Below are 25,229 nucleotides of genomic sequence, written 5' to 3' on the forward strand. Positions count from 1 at the left end.
GCCGACATTGTGCATGCTCTGTTGCCTGTGTCTATGTGCCTGTGCTTCTGTCAGTGTGATCATGTGATGTATCTGACCCCAGGAATGTGTCAATAAAGTTTCCCCTTCCTGGGACAATGAATTCACGGTGTTCTTATTTCAATTTCCAGGAGTGTATATAAAAACACCTCACTGGTGGTAAACCAACGGTATGCCCGAAAAACAAGTGCTTGGTTAGTTGTGGAAAACACAATAAATGACTGTATTCCCAACACAAAGATCACGTATTTCCCCACATTTTGATACAAAAATGACTTACTGAAGAAGTACGAATTTAATCGAAAGTCCTGCGCAACAATAAAATAATTGTGATTTGCATTTAAATTAATCTATGGCAAATTAAAAATTAAGTCAGAACACGTGCTGCTCCTGCCTTTTCTCTTGTAAATTCAGAGTAATTTGGGCATAAAAGGAATGAACTTAACAGAAGTAATTCCAACCGAACCATTACTGAATGCCGACAGAGTTATGGATATCTCCTGTGACATACTCAGCCATTCAAAGACCGCAAACTGGTGTACATGCACATAAATTAAAAAAAAACAAAAACATACAAGCAAGCAACTGAGACACATATTCTGCAGTCGCAGTGTTGCCGAGGTGTGTACGACCATCATTGAAATTCGCGGGTGAAATGGATAGCAAGTTATAATTATTCCTACCTGTACAGCTCTAACAGTTATGTATAATGCCTCGAGAGGTCATCTTCAGCTACTGGAACTCACCTGTAAAAAGAAGTTGGAAACAGAAATTAGTTGCCAGTCAATCAGAGCGCGTAGAATAGATGAGAGATCGGTTTGGGAGATGAAACAACTTTAATTTTGAAAAATATAAAATTTACTGCAAGAGTAGCAGACACACTTGGAAATTAATAGTATTTTATCCATATTTGTTTGGTAACACTGAAATTGTTTCCTCGTGTATCATTAAAGACAAACTGCAAGGAGTTACACTATCTCAGTAAATGATTTATTTCATGTAATTAGTTTTGGTCCTTCGCATATGATCAGTTGCAAGAAATTTTCCTTACAAATTTCTCATTCTTGTCTCACATTATGATACAATATTCATTATTTTCTTGATTACGAATGCTTTTACTTTACATACAAGGCCTTTACGTTTCACTTACTTGAGCTAAGATTTTGCTTGATGCGTCGTTGGCAAGTGACGTGTTGAACATGACTTTGGACTAAAGACAAGATGTAGGATAGCAGTTGACGTGCCACTCAAATCCAAACACGTGTGACGGCCCTCTTTTATTTAGTGTAAACCATAATTCAAAGCTTCGCATATCAGTGATACAGACCCCTGTGGTGTAATGCATAAAGCAAAATTTTTCCTCAAATATGTTAAATGAAGTTTTGTAATCAACATAATCATGAACGTTCTGTTATGTTATAGGACAAACAACGCAAAATATGTTCAAGACTTTCTTACTGCTGAGTGGGGATGAGCAAGGGCCAAAACTACGCACTAGTCATTCAAAACGTGTGCCTAGTTGCAGTTCTTCCTTAACGATATTTGGCCTAGAATCTACTACCAGTATTTATTCATCTAAGCTGTTTGTCACGTGTATTTTTTGTGCACCAGAAGAACTATTTCTGCTCTTTAATTTAAAAAAAATGGCTCTGAGCACTATGGGACTTAACTACTGTGGTCATCAGTCCCCTAGAACTTAGAAGAACTTAAACCTAACTAACCTAAGGACATCACACACATCCATGCCCGAGGCAGGATTCGAACCTGCGACCGTAGCAGTCGCGCGGTTCCGGACTGCGCGCCTAGAACCGCTAGACCACCGCGGCCGGCGCTCTTTAATTAAATTTATTTAGGTATTTATTACTGCATCTCCAAACATTGTTGTTATGTACTGTTTCAAGTAGGTCCAGATCCATCACTTCAGACCTCATAGACCACTTGGGAATGCCTGCAGGGCGCCCATAATAGAGTTGTCTGCAAATGATCTATACCTATCAAACAACACACATCGAATGCATTCAGTCACGCAGAGAGACACACACTAACGCAAACTGAAGACACACCTGAACAAATTCAAACTTGGCGGCTGATAATCGTCAATAAAATAGCGGAACAAGGAATAAAGTAACAACCAGAATTCGGAAATATTTAAGAGAAAACGTACGCAAGCGCTGTTACGAACTAACGACACAGTCTATAAATATCGTACTTTGACAGATAATTTCCATAGCAAAAAAATACGAAATACAGGGTGATTAAAAAACAATACCACAACTTTAAAAATGTGTATTTAATGAAAGAAACATAATATAACCTTCTGTTATACATCATTACAAAGAGTATTTAAAAAGGTTTTTTTTCACTTAAAAACAAGTTCAGAGATGTTCAATATGGCCCCGTCCAGACACACGATCAATATCAACCCGATACTCCAACTCGTTCCACACTCTCTGTAGCATAACAGGCGTAACAGTTTGGATAGCTGCTGTTATTTCTCGTTTCAAATCATCAATGGTGGCTGGGAGAGGTGGCCGAAACACCATATCCTTAACATACCCCCATAAGAAAAAATCGCAGGGGGTAAGATCAGGGCTTCTTGGAGGCCAGTGATGAAGTGCTCTGTCACGGGCTGCCTGGCGGCCGATCCATCGCCTCGGGTAGTTGACGTTCAGGTAGTTACGGACAGATAAGTGCCAATGTGGTGGCGCTCCATCCTGCTGAAATATGAATTGTTGTGCTTCTTGTTCGAGCTGAGGGAACAGCCAATTCTCTAACAACTCCAGATACTGTAGTCCAGTTACAGTAGCACCTTCGAAGAAAAAGGGACCAAAAACTTTATTGGCTGAAATGGCACAGAAAACGTTCACCTTAGGCGAGTCACGTTCATACTGGATTGTTTCCCGCGGATTCTCAGTGCCCCATATACAGACATTGTGGTGGTTGACTTTCCCGTTAGTGTGGAAAGTTGCTTCACCACTAAACACAATCTTTGAAACGAAAGATTCATCTGTTTCCATTTGAGCAAGGATAAAATCACAGAAATCGATTCTTTTAATGTTTATCAGCTGCAGACAGTGCTTGAACCAATTTCAGACGATAAGGTTTCACAACTAACCTTTTTCGTAGGACTCTCCATACAGTTGATTGTGGAATTTGCAGCTCTCTGCTAGCTCTGCGAGTCGATTTTCCTGGGCTGCGAACAAATGCTTGCTGGATGCGTGCTACATTTTCACCACTCGTTCTCGGCCGTCTAGAACTTTTCCCTTTGCACAAACACCCATTCTCCGTAAACTGTTTATACCAACGTTTAATACACCAACTATCAGGAGGTTTAACACCGTACTTCGTTCGAAATGCACGCTGAACAACTGTCGTCGATTCACTTCTGCCGTACTCAATAACACAAAAAGCTTTCTGTTGAGCGGTCGCCATCTTAGCATCAACTGACGCTGACGCCTAGTCAACAGCGCCTCAAGCGACCAAATGTACAACTAAATGAAACTTTATAGCTCCGTTAATTCGCCGACAGATAGTGCTTAGCTCTGCCTTTTGTCGTTGCAGAGTTTTAAATTCCTAAAGTTGTGGTATTCTTTTTGAATCACCCTGTATAACTAATGCCCACAGGTAACTTTCAATATAAAAGGTTGCTAGAACTCATGTAGCAGGCAAATGCCAAACGAGTGAACTCAGAACAGATCTACTCTAACAATGGCAGTTATGAAATGAGGCATGCGTCGGACCTTTTAACCAAAGAAAGTGTTTAGAGTTGTATTCTAGGCAAAACGAACTCAGTATAGACTGTCTTAACATCCTTGAATGCCCGTATTACAGTCGACATGGTGTGTTAGTATCAACTCGTCGCTGATTTCGTTTGAGAGCCACAACGTCCACATGATGTAAGAAAAGTCCAGAAGATATGTGTCATCCAAAGAATAGAAAAAATTACGATGTGAAGATATTCCTAAGCTACATTAACGTTTTTTATGTATATCCCTCAGTCGTAAGAAAACAAAAACGCACTAAAGATGCCACAACTGCGCCGAAAGATACTTGGGGAATATAAAACGAAACTTTGTTCCTGAAAGCAGGTAGACGCTTGTAAATAGTTGTTACAGTTGACCGTCTTCGAGCTCGGGTCAGTACATGTTTTACAGCCATACAGTAACGCTCTTCCGCGAATCAAATACAGCTGCGAGCATTCATAATGCCTCTGTTTGTACACGCTCAATATTCTCTCTTAATCCAACTCATTGCTGGTCTCACACATCTGCCAATGTTCTATGATGGAAATCTGAAGTGTTTTGTAAACAATCACCTCTGTAAACTATGGTGTTAGACTTGATTACAAAAAAGGTACGGAGGATACTGTACTGAATTCATTAGTAATGGAACAACTGTTGCCTATGCCCAAAAACAACTTCGTGGCCCGCAGTCAGGCAGCGTTATAAAAATATATTCTAACTCAGAGGAAACCCTGTAAAATGATATCGATTGTATTTATTTTTGTACGTCGTCTCTTCCCATCTAGATCTACCGTGTTCATCTAAAATGGCAATAGTACGAGTGCCCCATAACAATGGAGACTCCAAAACCGACAACTCATTATTACGAATATAAGCCAAATACACTGCTCTTTAAATCGTTTTTATTTCTTAACTCACTCACGATAAGGCCAAAAAAAATGGTTCAAATACCTTTAAGCACTATGGGACTTAACATCTGAGGTCATCAGTCCCCTAGAACTTACAACTACTTAAACCTAACTAACCTAAGGACATCCCACACATCCATGCCCAAGGCAGGATTCGAACCTGCGACCGTAGTAGCCGCGCGGTTCCTGACTGAAGCACTTAGAACCGCTCGGCCACAAGGCCGGCCGCTACGACGCCATTTAGATATATTGGCATCATCAGGTGCTCTGTAAATACATAAGTAAGTGATGGTCTTAATATAATGGTCTGTAAATAGGATCAGAAAAGTTATAATACACGGTGAGGTGTTTTTACCTTACATGTAGTATCGTTGATGTACACTGGAGGTCTGTCTCGGACTTTAGTAGTTTGTTTTGTACACTACTTTTTTATTGACAGGTTGGATGACAGTGGATCAGCGATATTATATGCTTACATAGTTACCATTATTAATAAGTGGTGTGTGGAAATTTGGGTGCTTTTTGTTTTCTTATAGGTTCAGTTCTAATTCTGCCTTTGTCTAGAATTTGTTTCGGTTTCATTTGCGATTTTTATTTCATATTTTTATTTTTTCGTAAGAACTTCATTATTATCTATGACTTATGTTGGTCTTCGTTTAATATTCTTCATAACACATATCCATAGGAACAGCGCTAACAACAAGAAAACAAAGACGTAACACCAACATAGATCATAAGTTACTACGAAAAAATAAAAATATGATGGAAAAATCTCAAATAAAAGCAAAATAAACTCCAGAGGAAACCATAATTATAATTAAGCCTATAAATATAGAAAGAAACACAATTTCCACACATCACTTATTTATAATGTGTAAGTAGGCTGTTTAGGTTTTTTATTGGTAACGCCACTTCTGTATGAAAATCACTGGCTGTGCTGTGTGCAGTCTGTGTCTAGTTTGCATTGTTGTCTGCCATTGTAGTGTTAGGCAGCTGGCTGTGAACAGCGCGTAGCGTTGCGCAGTTGGAGGTGAGCCGCCAGCAGTGGTGGATGTGGGGAGAGAGATGGCGGAGTTTTGAAATTTGTCATGAACTGCTATATTTATATATGATGATATCAAGGTAAATACATTGTTTGTTCTCTATTAATATCTTTCATTTGCTAACTATCCCTATCAGTAGTTAGTGCCTTCAGTAGTTTGAATCTTTTATTTAGCTGGCAGTAGTGGCGCTCGCTGTATTGCAGTAGCTTGAGTAGCGAAGATTTTTGTGAGGTAAGTGATTTGTGAAAGGTATAGCTTAATGTTAGTCAGGGCCCATTCTTTTGTACGGATTATTGAAAGTCAGATTGCGTTGCGCTAACAAAATATTGTGTGTCAGTTTAAGGACAGTCGTGTATAATTGTTCAAAAGGGGATGTTTCAAATGGTAATTATAAATAAGTAATTAATTATTAATTAATAACATTTCTGATCCACTGTCATCAAAACTGTCAAGAGAAAAGTAGCGTACTTAAAAACCAAATCAGATACACATCTCCAGTATATCTCTACGGAGAAATAATTCTAAAAACGACACGTCTTGGCAACAACGATATTAAATGTAAGGTAAAAACACCTAACGATGTATTATAACTACTGATCATACTTACAGACCATTATATTAAGACCATCTGATGATGGCAATATACAGAAATCGGCTCATCGTGAATATAAATGTTAGTTCTTCTGTACAAAATCTTAAATCCCATACGGCTTCAGAATGTTAACATGGTGTTACATTAGAATACGTGTGTGTTTTTATTTTCCTACTGGAGAGCCATGTATATTCATAGAGAATACGTCGTAAAACAAAAGCTCATGTTCGTTTCCTCAAAATATGAAGAAAGTGAATGCGCTCTAAGCAAAATGCTCGTGTTCCTTTGTTCAAAACCTAAGTCTCCAGAAGTTGTGCACCGATTGCTTACAAATTTTCCCACAAAGTTGCCCTGGAGTGCTCCCGTATATAAAAACAAGCGCATTTTAAAACGCAACGTTGTGTCAAAAATTTGTAAGCAATCGGCGAAGAATTTACGGAAATTTATTTTGAACAATCGAACATGAGATTTTTGCTAACAACAAATCTCCTATATGCCATGTGGCGCTGCATTGGGTAAAAAAAAAAAAAAAAACAAGCGCGTATTGTAACGCAAAGTTGTGTCAAAATCTCAAAGCAATCAGTGAAAAACTGTATAAATAAAAACGTAAATGTTCGTTTGTTCAAAATCTTAGATCTTCGAAAAATTTTCACCGATTCCTTTGAAATTTTGACACAACGTTGCATGAGAATTCGTGTGTGCTTTTATATAAATATTTGTAATGTATGTAATATATAGATAAATAATATATAAAGAGGAAAAGTTATTACCAAAAATCACGAAATGCTGTTGACTGATTTACTGAAAATTCTTACACTTACTCTAACATACATCCGGACGGACAGTATGCTATATATTTTCAACACAGGATATACAGTATCTAAATATATACGTAACATGTGAAGGAGAAACAATGTTACGTGAAATTTCGAAAAGTACTTGACCGATTTACTTCAAAAATTTTAAACATTATTTCAATAAAAGTTTGGACGAGTGTATAATGCATACGTTCTTAAATATATATGAGAATATGTAATAGTGAAACCGTTTTGGAAAAATTTCGAAATGTTTTTGACCGATTTACATAAAATTTTAAACTATATTCCATTAAACATTCAGTCGAAGATAGACTACATATTTTTTAAACATTATTGTACAGGTCTTCTGCTAAAACTGACTTGAGAAAAAAACCGCTCAGCTGAAACAATGTGCTTTTTTCTTTCGCCGCAGCTCGTTTTAATTACGATAGCGGGACATCGAAACCATTAGACGTATTGTTTCTGATACAAAAATTCTTTTTCATTATATATATTTTCAGACATAAATTGCACACACAGCAATGTGATGTTTCGTTTGTTTCCTCGCAGACGATTTTAGTAGGAAACTGGTAAAATGTATAATATTTCTAGTTTATTGACTTATTGCTGAATACTATTACAGAACCTGAATTCGCAGTATCAATAAATAAGGGTGAAGGTAAGAGTGGTGTGGGGGTGAGGGAAGACGAGATGGACAGAGAGATGGGAAGTAATGACGTAAAACGCGGGAAGGGGAAGATGGGGTGCAGGAGGAGATAGAGAGCAGGAGGAGATGGAGAGGAGATGTACGGAGAGAAAGGAGTTAATGGACGTAGTGAGGGGGAAGAAGGAGGAGATGTACTGAAACAGGGGGAAGGGGGGGGGGAAGGAGTTAGTGCGTATATCCAATTACCACACATATCAGAAACGGATGCTTTCTATTTTCTCTCTTTTGCGCTTGACCAGACCGAGGCACAGAAACGCGTGACGGGGATACAGCTGCCTACTGAATATTTTGAGATGTACGGAGATAAGCTTCCGATAGGACCGCCAGATTGCAGCGTTAATGCACGTAACGGGGCAGCGCGAGATCGCTCGCGCCTGACCTTTGCTGAAATTCGGCCAACTGCCGCCACTACCGTAATTGCTCTAATTAGGCTAATTAAGCTGTTGCAGCAGCGGGCCTAATCGATCTCGTTCGCGTAGAGCGCACCTATGTTTGCCTGTACGCATGCGTGTGTGTGTGTGTGTGTGTGTGTGTGTGTGTGCCTGTATGTGTGTGTGTGTGTGTGTGTGTGTGTGTGTGTGCGTGCGTGCTCGTGTTTGAATGTATGCGGCAACGGTGCAAACAACGGACCTCAAACAGAATACGTCTCACCGTGTAATCAGAGCGGCAGGATATTTCAAAGGGCGCCGGAACACAAGCGGCGGGGCCTCTGCAGCGGGGTACACACTCGTTTGGTAGTCCGCGTTAAATAAAACATTTTTGTAATTACTCATCTGCCGTAGTAATTGTGGCGAAGTTCACCACGGTACAGACATCACAATGAATGATCCGAAGAGTAGAGTCAAAATGCATGATTTAAAATCCAGCTAATTACGGGGAGAGGGGGAGGGCATAGTCATAAGGTACTAACTGAAGACCTCGATTGTAAACAGTGGTAATGTATAGTCGATAAGAAACAGAATTATTGCTTGTTAAAGATGCTAGGTGTTGTGCTTTATTAATAGCAATCGACAGTTCCGCGATAACGCGACAAACTGCAGCTTTATCTCTAATATCAGATTATCCCTAGTGTCAGCTTTGTAGAGATGTGTGATTGTAGACAGTGGTAAGCGCCAAAAACATGGCGGCCAGTTGTATTAACGTGTCCCGTGGTTGTGCCAAGAAAATGCTTTTCAAGGACGATTTGTACAAACCTCAAGAGGGTGTGGTTAACTGCCTCTCAGATAATGATCCTGAGTATATTCCTGAACGCAAATTCTCCTCAATAGTCGCCCGTAATCAAATAAATGCAACTAATTTTAGGTGTTAAGCTGAGTCCGTTTCCATTGCTTATATGAATTTGTGAGACAGTGTCATGACATGCGTTAAGAGCCATCCTTAACATTATTTAGATACTGTAGTGAGGCGACACTAAAATTAATTTTATATTCCGCTGAATCTAAGATCAATTTTTGAGGTTGTTATCCTTCAGTGTTTCTAAAGTTGGTAATTCATTATTTTCGTAAACTGAAACTATGCGGACCTTTCAAATTTGTATTTATGCGATAATGTATCGCCTGGAATGGTAAGTCAATAGTAACTCGTTTTAAGTGGGCACTCAGTTTGAAAGTAAATGATGTTAACTACTCACTGAGAGCATTTTTTAGAATAGAAAGTGGGATGGGATTTAGTGTTGTGGTCTTCAGTCCGAACACTGGATTGATGCAACTCTCTATGCTACTCAATCCTGTGCAAGATTCTTCATCTCCGAATTGCATCCATTTTAATCTGCTTACCACATTCACCTCTTCGTTTTCTGCAGTTTTTACCCTCCACATCCCTGAAGTACTAAAATGAGGAATCCATAGTACCCCTTTTGATTTCATATAGACCAATCCCTTCTTTTATTCAAGTTATGCCACAATCTTTTTTTTTTCTCCTCAGCTCTGTCCAGTACCTCCTCATTAGTTTCGTGATCTACCCCTCTAACGGTCATGCATTCTTCTGTAGCACCACATCTGAAAGGCTTCTATTCTCTTTCTGTCTGAACCCATAAAAGTTTTCAAAATATGTCATTATTCTAGAAATATTTGAGAAAAGAGACACAATGGATGTATCTGAAATATCTTACACTACACGAACGGAAAAAAACTACGATGTTGAGACGGAAACCGGTAGATGTGTTGTACATGTACAGACAAACAAATGACTATAGTATAGAAAAATTGAATTATTTCATCAAGAGAAAGACATTCACAAACTGAACAAGTCAATAACGCGTTGGTCAAGTCTGACCCTTCAGCAAACCGTTTTTCGGTATTGATTGATAGAGTTGTATGTCCTGCTGAAGGGATATCGTGCCAAATTCTGTCCAGTTGGCGAGTGGAGCGTCAAAATTCCAAGATGGTTGGAGGTACCTGCCCGTAACGCTACAAACGTACTTACTTGGGGAGAGATCCGGCGACCTTTCTGGCCAAGGTAGGGTTTGAAAATCACGAAGACAAAAAGTAGAAACTCCCCCCGTGTGCGCGTAGGCATTTTATTGCTGAAATGTAAGCCCAGAATGTCAAAATTGTATGAAAATACATCTAAACAACCTCCGAAATCTCGGTCTTGGGTCATGTTTCACACCATTTACTAGCGCACATGAGTGAGATTCAGTCGAACCGACCCAAGTCCACGTAGGCATTTACCAAGGGGCATAAAGATATTACAGTATGTGAAGTCACACATTCGCAAACACATAACAGAACTAATATTTATTTTGCTCTTAAACTTTTCAATTGAAACGTATACTGTAGTTACAGAGTGGGAGAACCAACCGATGTTAATACGAAATCTTAGTTACGCTTACATACTGATCTGCAATGCACATCTATTTCCAGTTTATGTTCAATAGTGACAAGGTCAGTTTTGATCTCGTGTTCCAACGAATGTGATGTCATTAGAATATTTACATACACTGTAAAACTTAAAAACGAAAACAACTTCCGCACGATGTGTTACTGTTACGCTACATACCTCGACGAAACTTGGGCCATGCGTGGAAACAACTCTTGTCGTATAACACAGAAAGTAACTGAAAGATGAACAGAAATGACACTTTTATTTAAACACAATAATTACACTAACGTTCTGGGATTCATGATGGTCCCCTGGACATTGCAGAAGGCAGGATGTAGTTCATAATAGGGTGTGATCACCACTGATCTTCAACGTGCTCCCATGCCAGCAGGCCCCGATCTAGGGGGGGAGGGGTGGGGGAGGCGTGGGGGTAGGGAGGTCGAAGTGGGGTAATTGCCCCGGGTGGCAATTTCAGGGGGCGCCAAACTCATTAAAAAAAAAAAATACTTGTTTCACAAAGCGCCTACCATCCAGCGCACGTCGGCTTATCGATTGTTCACATAATTTTGAAACGCATCCCTGATGGTTTTTGAACATTTTCGAACACATTCTGATTCTTGAACGAATCATAAGCTGATTTCTGGATGCGTACGTAGTGCACGTGATGTCTCTGCCACGGTAATAACTGAACTTTCCCTCAGACAAAAGGGGACGGGGCTATACAAGCTGAGCTGAATAAATCAGAACGGGTAAACGCCAATAGCTGCTTATTGATGTGGTTGATTGGGTGTGTGAATGACCTGCGTTGTTATAATTATTGGCGAAATCTATAGATGAAGTGTGGAAATAGACGACCGAGAGGAGTAACAGGTAAGAATAATTACCTATGATCTTCTCGGTGTACCTAAGAAAATTAAATTTTGACACAAAATTTTTCGCAGATCGCTGCACTACTAAGGGACAGTTGTACACTCGCCCGGTTAGCAGCCGCTTAATTATGTTCTCGTAATAGCGCGGAAAACGTATTGTACGAACACGTAATAATGCCTAACGGGAGAATAAAGGCTGGTGAACTCAACCGGTGATTCTGGCAGGGTCCAGGAAATTAATCGGAGAACAAGTTTTGACAGTGGCAGGAATAGTTACAGAATTAGTGATGACAAGATTGTTAGAACGAGAAAGTGGAAAAGAGGGGACATTATAGGGAAGAATATGACGATTCAAAACTTATACTATTAATTTTCAATCTCATGCCTGAGAAACTGGAGCATATGAATGAAAATGTAAAACTATTTTATAACATAAAACTTTTTGCTTGCAGTTGTCCTCAAAGGCATCTGATATTGGCACTTCGTGAATTATATTCTGTCGTGTTATTTATGTAAGTGAGGCACATGAAAATGACCATTTGTGCGGGAAGAGTCTCGCTTATTTGGAGTGTGCTACAATTGGTGCATTATTAAGAAGACCTATTTCGTTTTATCTAGCAGACAGCGAGGAAATAAACGTAATCAGATCGAGAAACCACACCAGTCTTGGGTACTATTCGTATTAACATATTTTTCAGTATTAGACAACGACATTTAGATTGTTCATGTAGTAAAAGCTTGACGAACTTCCATAAGGTAATGTACTGTTTTTCAGAAAGGTAAGCACGCCGTGTAAAGCTGTAGCAAGATTAGAGAGGAAAAAAATGTCGGGACGTAAGGATTGACGACATGTGTACCGTCTTGCTTGTCTCTTGTCTTTACAGCTTTCGTGTTTCCTATATTTACACTGCTGGCCACCGGAAATGCAACACCCTGAAGGAAGCATCCGAATCAAGTGAAATTTACACCATGGGTTTGCAGCGATGAGATATGCAACTGATTAGAATTTCAGCGCAGACCCACATCACGCGCGCCTGTGGCGCCACCTCATAGCGCCATTTAAGGTTTGGCGATTTCGACGAGTGTACCTTCGGCACGTGTGTTTACCTTGTGGTTGTTTCACAAGACGATCAGTTATGCTTCGTAGACAACAGCGAACATTGTTTGATCAAGTATCCGAGTTCGACAGAGGAAGGATAGTGGCTTACCGAGATTGTGGATTATCATACAGAGAAATCGCTAGTCGTGTTGGACGAAACCAAACAACTGTAATGCGGATATGTGACCGTTGGATGCAGGAGGGTACGACGGACCGACGTGGTCGATCGCATTCACCTCGGTGCACCACTGCACGTGCTGATAGGCAAATTGTGCGCATGGCAGTGATGGATTGCTCAGTGACATCCCGAACCATAGCACAGCACATTGCGTCTGTAACGCATCATCCAGTGTCTGCGCGTACCATTCGACGCCGTTTACAGCAGAGTGGTCTGTCCGCAAGGTGTCCATTGCTTCGTCTACCATTTACGCAGAACCACAGACGTCTCCGTCGCCAATGGTGTGATGACAGACGGATGTGGACGGCAGAATGGAATGACGTTGTCTTTACTGACGAGGCACGCTTCTGTCTGCAGCATCACGATGGTCGGATTCGAGTGTGGAGACACCGTGGAGAGAGGATGCTGGACAGCTGCATTATGCACCGCCACACTGGTCTTGCACCGGGTATTAATGTATGGGGCGGTATTGGATATTACTCTCGCACACCTATAGTACTCATTGCCGGTACTTTAAATAGCCGGCGCTACATATCCGAGGTGCTGGAGCCAGTTGTCCTTCCTTACCTTCAGGGCTCGGCCACAGCCATATTTCAACAGGATAATGCGCGACCACACGTGGCACGCATTGTCCAAAGGTTCTTCGTCAATAACCAGAGTGAATTGCTTCCCTGGCCGGCTCGCTCTCCAGATCTTTCGCCGATAGAAAACATGTGGTCCATGGTTGCTCAACGAGTGACCCAGATTACATCCCCAGCTGCACACCAGATGATCTTTGGCAACGTGTGGAAGCTGCTTGGGCTGCTGTACCCCAGGAACACATCCAACGTCTCTTTGACTCAATGCCGAGACGTGTGGCAGCGGTGATCTCCAACAATGGCGGCTACTCTGGCTACTGATTCTGGCAGGAACCACATGTCACAGACGTCTGTAAACGTAATGATTTGATACTTGGTCAACATGTTATCTACAAAATAAATTTTGTTGTGCTACCTCTTGTCTTTCTTGGTGTTGCATTTACGGTGGCCAGCAGTGTAGCTTTATGACACACAAAAGAGAGAGTTATTAGCTAATAGGCAATAAAGAGTGCAGATTTCCTGAAGAGTTCTTATTCTTGCGGTCACTAGTAAGCGCACCCAGTATTAATTGTTTGTTTTTGTTTGAGAGAAGTAGGAAGTCAAACCGGCCGGCTAGGAGCAGGAGAGGTACCACAGGATACCCCGAATTCCACTGCCCCGGACATAGGCCTGGTGGCCTCCTCTACAAAACGAAATACAGCGACGTGCGACAGGGGAGTTATATAAAATTAAAGTCAAGACCGAGTGTACACTTGAAAAGATGCATTTGGGGAATGTGTAGTGTCGCTATAACACTGAGTAGTGAATATACCGCATTCAAAGATTTCGGGTCAGAATGCCCATGTAACGCTGTCGCCCCACGCCGTAACATCTGGAACAGCAAAGCGATGACGTTTGAAAATGCCCCCGTGTGCTTTACGTGCTCTCACCTCTCACCATATAAAGGTACTACAAGCAATTCCGTTGAGTTGCTGGTCCAAGTCCTCTGCCGTCTCTGACAAAATTCGAATGTCTTTGGCAACCTCAGAGTCCTTATTTCTTGCCCCCGAACTTTAATTCTCTTTCCAAATATCTCCTTGCTTTCCTTCACAACTGCTGCAATATGAACACTGCAGATACGTTAGAACTCTGAGTCACTTCCTTCTCTATTAGTTCCTCTCTCTCATGTCATTCGATTTTGCTAACTGCAGGCTGGTTGCCGTATATGCTGTAAGTAAGCCTTCACTTCCTGTATTTTATCTGTACTACCTTTGGATCTTTCGGTGAGAGTATTTAAGTCGACATTACCAAAGGCTTCCTCTAAATATTCAGACTTAATATTGTTTACAACGTCTGCCGTGCCCCTGGCTGACCATTACACCTACATCTGTACGTACATTCACATGTAGATGTGTACTCTGCAATTCAAAGAGGGTTCACCGAACCACCTTCGAACTGTTTCTTTACCGTTCTATTGTCGAAAAGCGCGTGGGAAACTTAACACATCTTTCTGTACGAATTCAGATTTTTCTTGTACATTATGATAATTATTTCTCCAAGTATACATTGGCGACAGTAAAATATATATGCTTCCACAGCAGGCAACGATAAACGCCTTGTTTTAGTAAATGCCATCCCAACTTACTTACCATATCCGTGACACTTTCCCCCATATTTCACGACAATGGAATACGAGCTGCCCCTTCTTTATACTTTTTGGTTGACCTATCTGGTAAGGAGCCCATGCCACACAGTAATACTCCAGCTGTTGGATCTTCTAAATTTTCTGCCAATAAAACGCAATCTGTGGTTTACCTTCTCCGCAACATTATCTCTGTGATCGTTCCACTTTAAGTTGTTCGTAATTCTAATTCGTAGTTATGTAGTTGAATTGGCAGGCTTTAGATATGTGTGATTTGTAGTTTAACCGAAATTTAATAGATCCCTCTTATTCCTCATGTGGATGACCTCGCACTTTTCCTTATTTGCAGCCAACTGCCACTTTTCGCACGATACAGATATCGTGTTTCAGTCATTTCGCAATTACCTGCATTTGGAGTATCTGTGGAATCCGGAACCCGTTACCAGTTACAGGTTGCCAAAATTCTAACGTGATTTTCTCGTCCAGCAGCATATGCTTATGCTGAAAAATTAACACAGTAAGTTAGAAGACGTGTTGTTTGTCTCGTCGGAGAGTAACTGATTCCCCGGCCGCGGTGGCCGTGTGGTTCTAGGCGCTCCAGTCCGGAGCCGCGCTGCTGCTATGGTCGCAGGTTCGAATCCTGCCTCGGGCATGGGTGTGTGTGATGTGCTTAGGTTAGTTAGGTTTAAGTAGTTCTAAGTTCTAGGGGACTGATGACCACAGCAGTTGAGTCCCATAGTGCTCAGAGCCATTTGAACCATTTGAAGTAACTGATTCCGCAAAAATATAGGGTGTACATAAGTCCGGGAACACTTTCAATTATTTATTGCACAAGAACCAAGCATTGTACAGATATCATACATATATCATTTTGAAGAGAAACCTTGAAAGTTTTTTTTTCATGTATACCACCACAGCGTAGTTTGCTTTATTTGCCGATAGTCGTCGCTAGCCGCAAACATGGCGAGATCAGGTGCGGAGCGAGCTGTCTGTGTGTTGGAGGTCGACAAAAAACAAGTGTGGTGCAGCTGTCCACCGGATGCTTAGAACCAAGTACGGTAAGAAGCCATCAACAAGGAACGCCATTCACCACTGGCACAACAAATTCGTAACGACGGGATGCTTGTGCCCAGCAAAGAGAAGCGGACGTCCCAGCGTGAGTGAAGTGAATGTGGAGCGCGTACGAGAGACATTCGTAAGGAGTCCAAAGAAATCGGTGCGTCGTGCATCCCGTGAACCCTAAATGGCACCAATGACAGTGCGGAAAGTCCTGCAACAGAAGCTGTGTATGAAACCATTCAGACAGATTGGAGCTAGTGCAGAAGCTCAACGACGAAAACAAGCGTTTTGAGTTTTGTTCGCAGTTGCAACAATTGAATGAGAATGGGGCTGTTGATCGCTTAATTTTTAGCGACGAAGCCACTTTTTACACTAATGGGTAAGTGAGCAGGCATGATTGTCGAATCTGAGGTACAAAGCATCGACACGAATGCATTGAATTTGAGCGTGATTCCCCAGAGGTAAATGTTTTTTGTACCTTGTCACGTCGAAAACTGTACCGGCCATTATTCTTCGCCGAGTGCACTGTCACTGGATATTCCCACTTCGACATGTTGCAGCAATGGCTGATGCCTGAAATGCAATCGGATTCTCCGTTCATCTTCCAGCAGGATCCACTACGGTCGCAGGTTCGAATCCTGCCTCGGGCATGGATGTGTGTGATGTCCTTAGGTTGGTTAGGTTTAATTAGTTCTAAGTTCTAGGCGACTGATGACCTCAGAAGTTAAGTCGCATAGTGCTCAGAGCCATTTTCCAGCAGGATGGGGCTGCACCACATTTTCATCGCGAACTGTACTCTGACTTACGCGGGAGAGGGAGCACTTAGATACTTGCAGAAAACTTCACGAATAATTTCAAACCCTTAACAAACTTTTTCTCGCTGACAGCCCACACAAAATGATGAAAGGAAAAAGATTTGTCCATTACTCCCTTTGGGCTATTTATGTAGTAAAACTTCAGTGGCGGACATTAGGTTCTAATTTGTTGCTGCTTTATTACGTACTTTATTCGCAATACACATTGCATGTATCACTGAATTTACCTGATAAATTATGTCACTGTTGCAGCAATATTTGAGGATATATGACGACATAAACATCGAGATGTGTGAGAAACCAGCCTTTGCTTAAAATGGAGCGTATATATTTTTCCGGTGTTTCATCTAGACCATTTTCAGAAAGGCACCTAACGGTATGTGGCGAAGGGTACTTCTGCTACCGCTAACTGATGCCCCCTTCCTTGTTCCAACTCGCGATTGGCTCTTGGGAAGAATGATTGTCGGTAAGCCTGTACTGGCTCTAATTTATCGAACTTACTTGTCGCGGTCATTATGCGAGGTGTACGTGGAGAGAAGAAATTGGTCTCCGACTCCACTATGAAATTTTCACTCAGGAGCAGAGAGTGCGCTGATTTGAAACTTCCTGGCAGATTAAAACTGTGTGCCGGACCGAGACTCGAACTCGGAACCTTTGCCTTACGCGGGCAAATGCTCTATCGACTGAGCTGCCCAAGAACGACTTGTGACTTCCCTCACATTTTTAGTTCCGTCAATAATTCTCCTACCTTCCAAACTCTACTGCGAACCTTGCAAGATTAGGACTCCTGGAATAAAATGGCTCTGAGCACTATGGGACTTAACTTCTGAGGTCATCAGTCCCCTAGAACTTAGAACTACTTAAACCTAACTAACCTAAGGACATCACACACATCCATGCCCGAGGCAGGATTCGAACCGGCGACCGTAGCGGTCGCGCGGTTCCAGACTGTAGCGCCTAGAACCGCTCGGCCACCCTTGCCGGCCACTCCTGAAAGAAAGGATTCTGCGGCGGTACTGCATATACACAGCCTGGTGTATGAAATTTTCACTCCATAGCGGAGTGTGCGCTGATATGAAACTTCCTGGCAGATTAGAACTGTGTTCTCTGACTCTTTCCGGAAATTGCTCTCTCTAAATTTCAATAGTAATACTCTCCGTGATGCACAACGACTCTCTTGCTCTCTTGCAACGTCTCCCAAATGAGCTTGTTCCCTATTTCCGTAATGCTCTCGCGCCGAGTAAAAGAAACTGTGACGAAACGTGCCGCTCTTCACTGGATCTTCTCTCTCTCTCTTCTATATCTGGTAACGATCCCAGCTTGATGAACAACACTCAAGAATCGGTTGAACAAGCGGATAGTAAGCTAATTCCTCGCTCGCCCGGTTAGCCTTGCGGTCTAACGCACGGCTTTCCGGACTGGGAAGGACCGCCTGGTTCCCGGCACGAATCCGCCCGGCGGACTTGTGTCGAGGTCCGATGAGCCGACCTGCCTGTGGATGGTTTTTAGGCGGTTTTCCATCTGCCTCGGCGTATGAAGGCTGGTACTCTTCATTCCGCCTCAGTTACACTATGTCGGCGATTGCTGCGCGTACACTATCTTCACAAATGAGAGCACCACAATTACTCTACCACGAAAACATTGGGGTTACACTCGTCAAGTGTGAGACGTTCCCTGAGGGGGGGGGGGGATTCACCTGGGGGGTGGGGGTGGCGGGGTGGGGGGGTGGGGGGGCGAACCGCAACCGCACAATAAGGCGGGTACAGTGTGGGGCGGCGGGGGGTTGAGTGGACTGCTGCAGCCTGTTGTGAACCACTGAGAGCTACGGCGGGGACGAAGCCTCTCCGTCGTTTCTAGGTCCCCAGTTCCATACAATAAAACACAAGCTAATTCCTTCGATGATGGACTACATTCCCATAACATTCTTTCTATGAATCTCAGTCTGGCATTGTTGTTTAATGAGGTCATTCTGTTGTGACTTGGCAAGACAGCCAAGCCACTAGGAGGTGAAGCAGAAAGGCACGCGTTTAAGCTGACGCAGGCTGGCGTGAGGTCTGGAACAGGACAAGGTCTTTATAGTAGCAAAAATAGCACGTAGCTTCTGGAATACTTAACTTTAATCCATAATTGGTGAACATCGGTCTTGACGGTACATGCATCACAAGATAAATAGCAAATGATAATGGCGCCTTGCTAGGTTGTAGCAAATGACGTAGCTGAAGGCTATGCTAACTATCGTCTCGGTAAATGAGAGCGTAATTTGTCAGTGAACCATCGCTAGCAAAGTCGGCTGTACAACTGGGGCGAGTGCTAGGACGTCTCTCTAGACCTGCCGCGTAGCGGCGCTCGGTCTGGAATCACTGACAGTGGCGACACGCGGGTCGGACGTATACTAACGGACCGCGGCCGATTTAAAGGCTACCACTTAGCAATTGTGGTGTCTGGCGGTGACACCACACATTCCACTTAAGGTCGCTCTGGATATTTTGCGGTAGGTATGTTTCCAGGAATCTGTCATTAGTAGCGTAGCTATACGTAGCGGATTTCTTTTCCATTTTAATGTTTTGACGATTCCATTATGGCCTTATCTTTTTAGGAAATGGAGTAAAAAAGATCTCAGGATGGTCATTAGGGACTGAAACCGGTCATCGTCTAAAGAATTGATATTGTGATCAGAGACTGCAATAAAAAACATTTGAATGATCTGAAGGTCGTTCTGCGAATCGATACTGTCTTCTGGCGTCTCTACTGTGTTACAGACAATCGCATCATGAGGGAATAGCCCTGAAGAGCATCCGACGCTTCCTACTAGATTATTTGTATACAATGTGAGCTGTTACGGTGCTATCACATTTCGATAGGGTACTCCGGAAACTACCTTTACATCTGTCAATATTGTTCCGTTAAGAGAGAAGTGTAGAGTTTGGACTACAATGAAGTGTTTAATCCAGGCGCCGATCTATTCTAATACTCCGATCAGCTCGTAGTTTTTTCACCAAACGGCAGTGCGAAATGGTGTCAAGTGCTTTCTTGAAATCGAAGAATATGGCATCAACCTGAGTGCCGCTGTCTACAGCCCTGTGGAGCTCATAGACTAACAGAGCGAGTTGAGTTGCCCAAGGTCTCTGTTTTCGGAGTTCATGTTGATTTTTGTGTAGGGATTTTCGTTCTTCAAAAACGTTATAATTATTGAGCATAAAACATGTTTCATAATTCTACAACAGATTGATTTCGCCGATATAGGTCTATCATTGTGTGCATCTGTCCTACGACCCTTCTTGAAAACAAGAATGACCTCTGCATTCTTCCAGTCGCTAGGTTCCCTTCGTTGCTCCAGCGGTCTACGATAAACTGCCGCTAGCAACGGAACATTATATATATATATATAGACTCGCACTACGCGTGGAAATGGTAAATATTGACGTGACCGATCTCGGAATCGACTAGCAGCTACAATTGCTAAGTAGCGGAAAGACGTCAGGACCAAATGATACATATATCCCATATATATATATATAGTGCGACTGAAAGCAGTGACTGTGTTACGACCTTCTGGAGTGAAACCATTTCGCAGACCAAATTCAGTATTTCGTTGTCTCTATTATATTCAGTTTCGGTTCTGTGTTATAATGGCAACACCTAGCGACTTCCAAAAAGGCTTTGAGCGTAATTTCAAATCTTTGCTAAAATTTTTCTCGCTCACATGCTTGATATCAAATACTTTGATTAAATCATTGAAAAGTTTGAAACTGTTTTATACGTAGGCGTTCGATTCTTTATGGAATCTGGGTTTGCCGGGGTTTCTAGAAGACACATGTCCGCCATTTTGTTGATATCGCAACTAGCAGTACTGATGGCGGTTACCGCTGAAACATCCCGTTTTGGATTACATCGTTTGTTTCCCACACCGCTTTAATCTGACTGCTGAAACCGCTCAAAATAACCGGTTTATGAAATAAGCGATTTTCGGTTTTTTAGCCTTATTATTTCCTATACTAAACGCAGAAATCGAACACAGACTGAAAACTTTTGACTCCTTCCGTTTCAAGATACACAGAATCATAATATTAAATCAAATGGGCAAATCAAGGGACTTGGTACGTCCACCATCGCTGCTTTTCACGAAAAGTCGTTAGTGACTGTATACTACGAAAAATCGCCCGTATTCTCCAACCGATTCTAAGTTTCAGAAGCTCTCCCCAGAAATCATGTTGTCATCGGGGATCCTACCACAATTTGGGCGTTACGAATAGTTAATGATAAAGAGTGAAAACTGAGCTTGAAGAAGTCTGTTTTTTCGTGTTAATTTGTCCTATTTCAAGGGCTACAAGCACAAAAAGGCATATTATGTAGACACCGACAGCAGACCAGTTACTCTCTATTTTAAATGAATACTATAGACGAACTGTTGTTAAGATTTTATTTTATTACTGCAACCATAATTTCCTTCCTCTTTTATTATTTCGACGAAATTCCACAAAAATCTTTAATCTTGTAAAGCAAATGAAGCATTGCGCTTCACTTAGTAAAAATATTTCCAGACTAGAGTTGGTACCAAGACAGCGACAAACTGTCGTATAGACCAGTTGGGGGCAACTTTCGCGCACTGCATGTTTACGCGTACTTTAAGCCACGACACACGGCAACAAGAACATTTTTGTCTCAGCAATGCTGTACTACTTCTCAAGCCCTGAGTTTGTTGCTTGTTTCAGTAAGCATTGTTATGTCCGCCCAGTTAGCCGTGAATTCTAACGCATGGCTTTCCGGATTCGGAAGGAGCGCCTGGTTCCCGGGGCACGAATCGGCCCGGCGGACTTGCGTCGAGGTCCTGTGAGCCGGCCAGCCTGTGGACGGTTTTTAGGCGGTTTTCCATCTGCCTCGGCGAATGCGGGCTGGCTCCCCTCATTCCACCTCAGCTACACTATGTCGGCGATTGCTGCGCAAACAAGTTCTCCACGTACGCTTACACCACCATTACTCTACCACGCAAACGTAGGGGTTGTAAGAGGTCTGAGCAGATGTAATTTTATGTAAGAGGTCCGAGCAGATGTAATTTCGATGTATTGCTCATGCGCTGCCTGCGATATCCAAGAAGGTATAAGAGAATCTCCGACCAGAGAGCAGTGTTGACTGCAGTAGGAACTGTGTAGCTGTAGCAGTAAGTTGTTGCTAGTGAGCAGTCTGCTCTGGTCTGGTATAGTGTATCGTGTTGGCTGGGCCGGTCGCGGTGCAGCGATGCCGGAGCCTGAGCATTATTGTATAAGGTAAAAAGCAGCCTCGTGCATATGTAGTATTGTTATCTCAGCTAGAATGTAAATGTTTTAAAAATCTCGTAATAATAATCTTTCTCATAAAAAGTAACTTTTAACAACCATTCATTTCAATTTAAAGAAACTAATAATTTCTCCAATCCATGATCATCCTGATTGTTGCAAAAGAAAAATCAGTTGCTTCCTTTCATAAATGACAAATCTATCGGCCAGCATTGCACAGGGCTGTGGCAGAAAAATTTATTGTAAGAGCAGATATATATGCGTTATCCGACGACTTCATTGCAGTAAGAATTTTTCTTTTTTGTTCAGAATGATCTTTCAGGGCCATGACGCAGCACTGCTGATGTCCAAAATTTACCAGATTAAATTCACAGTCATAAGTGAGCGACAATTTAATTGAGAGGTTAGTTACATTGTATTATTTCCAGGTTACTGAATTCATTTTTTTGTTGGGACGTTACACTGAATGTGAACGACATAATTATAATTTTTACTGTTGAGAGGTTTAGGAATTTTTCTGTTTTGAGGTTACACTAAACGTGAATATTATTTATCTTAATATTTTCTGTTGGGAGGTTACACTTGGCGACCCTGCCAGGATCGTATTTTCTTTGTGAATTTCTGAGAAGTAGTCATATATCCGCTCTTATTTACTTAAATGTAGTTTGCATCTGGCGCAACGCATTTACTAATTTGCTACTCTTTCTTTCACAGATCATCGGCAATTTATTGCTCTTTGTTGTAATTGTGTTTGTTCCATTTCGCTTCGTCTTTGTTTCATTTTGAGCTTAATTTTGATTTGTGAGAAAATGCTGCGTAATTAGGGGATTATCACTATTACACTGAGTGTCGCTAGTATTATCTGTCAAATTATTCGAGTCGGCTATTTCACTCATTGCTTATCGCGATGTCAACAGTACATCGCGATATGCAATGAGTGAAATAGCCGACTCGAATAATTTGATAGATAATACTAGCGACACTCAGTATAATAGTGATAATCCCCTAATTACAGATAATCAGTGCATGCTGGTCACTAGTATTGATTTTGATCCTAATGATGAGCAAACAAATTCAATTATGTCCACAGTAAATGTAACAATTGATGATGCGGTACGTTCCGTTACAATGAACGCTGTCCAGTTTGACACGCCTAATTTGCAAAATTTACGTAGCGAACAGATAATTGTTTCTAACGAAGGTGAACAATGTACTCAAAGTATGTCAGATTTATTTGATTCCGAGGTAGTGACTAACAGTGCACATCCAATTGGCGAACCTTTTCAAGAATCAGAAAATGACCAAATGATTACACAAAACGTGACAAATGCACATACACCATTACACAGCATAGAAAATAGAGTCGCTAATTTTGGCTTGGATCAAGTAAGACAACAACTTCGAACAACTTAATGAAAATCTTAAACAATTGAATGAAAAATACGACAACCTTAATGAATCGAACAAACAACTTAATGAACAACAAGACAACCTTAATGAAAATTTCAAACAACTTAATGAACAGAGTAAACAACTTAGTGAACAAATTACAGCCGTTGCCGTGCAATGTCATGATACCAAGGAACAATTACGTGTGGAAATTAAGGCTTGTGCTAGGAATAGTAGTGAAGAAATTAGATCTGTGGCACAAGAATTAAGTAATACACATGCAGCCACAACTAAATTACTTAGAGACGAAATTAGTGCAGTCGCTAAACAATGTTCCGAAAACGCAACACAGTTACGCGACGAGTTTAAATTAATGTCAGCAGATCTTTCACGCACACGCGAAATTTGACCAACAGAACAGCCAAATTGACGAACGTTTTAATCACCACCTACAAAACAGTGAAACGCATTACAGCAAATTTATACAGGAACAGAATAAAGTAAAGCAACAAGTCATGGAAACAATTACTGCACAGAGACAGGAAGATAAGCGTAAATTGTTTACGAAAGCAAAAACATACCTAGACAACAATATTGCTACAGTGTCAGACGAAATTAATACTATCAAACAGTTGAACACCGAATTGCATGATGAAATCTCCGATCTTAAAACAAAAACAGAGACACACACATTAGACTTTCAGACAATGACCAACAGACTTGAAAAGTTGGAACTAATACAGGATTCCGATGCCACCAAAGCAGACGTTAAGAAATTGAACAGAACCACACGTAAAATACAAAAACAAATTAATGCTTGTGACACTAAAAACGGCGATCACGTAAAAGCACTGACTGAAAAATATGATGAATTGGCCAGTCGTATTGACGTTATCGAAAGTAATAATGACACCAAATCAGACGATACGTCACCAGTTTCGCTTAATCAAACACCCGAATTCCAAAATTTACAGCAGACGATCAGTGAGATAGGTTCGTCCAATAATACGTTACGTAGAAAATTGTCAACTTTACAGCACGAATTGACGGAGATGAAAAATATATTCAGGCTCTAACACGGCACAGCATACGCCACATTCGGAACATTTCCCACGCTCACACAGCCAGTATAATTTAGGTAATTTACAGAGACTACGTGACTTAGAATCCGAACAGACACAGACAAATAGATTTTCATTCAATCCTGAACCTGTTCGCACATTCAGAGACGATAACGTTGATTATAAGCAATTTTTATCCGTGAAAAAATCTAAGGTATTTAAAAATAACAGAACACAAATACATCCTTTGGACTGGATACGACAATTTGCTTTTGTATTTTCATCAGCTTGGCCTGTAATGCAGAAATTAGAATTGGCCTGGATACAACATTTTGTTTTTGAATTTTCACCGGTATTGCCTGTAGCGCAGAAACTAAAATTTATTTGCAGCGCGTAATCGACCTCAGGGGATTCATTACGCTTTGATGAATATGTGCCGTAGCGTGCACAGGGCCCCGAGCCGTAGTAGTGCTATTTCATCTTTAGTTTTCTGCACTGCTGCCTTCTCTTTTACTATTCTTTCTATCTATCAAAATAGCTCTTCAACTATCGATCTATCTAGGAATAAGAATAAGTAAAGAAAATCCGATAAGACACATAATACTTGAAAGTGACAATTTTCATTAGACACTCCAG

The sequence above is a fragment of the Schistocerca piceifrons genome, chromosome 10 (genome assembly GCF_021461385.2).
Source record: "Schistocerca piceifrons isolate TAMUIC-IGC-003096 chromosome 10, iqSchPice1.1, whole genome shotgun sequence".
NCBI classification, from domain to species: Eukaryota; Metazoa; Arthropoda; class Insecta; order Orthoptera; family Acrididae; genus Schistocerca; species Schistocerca piceifrons.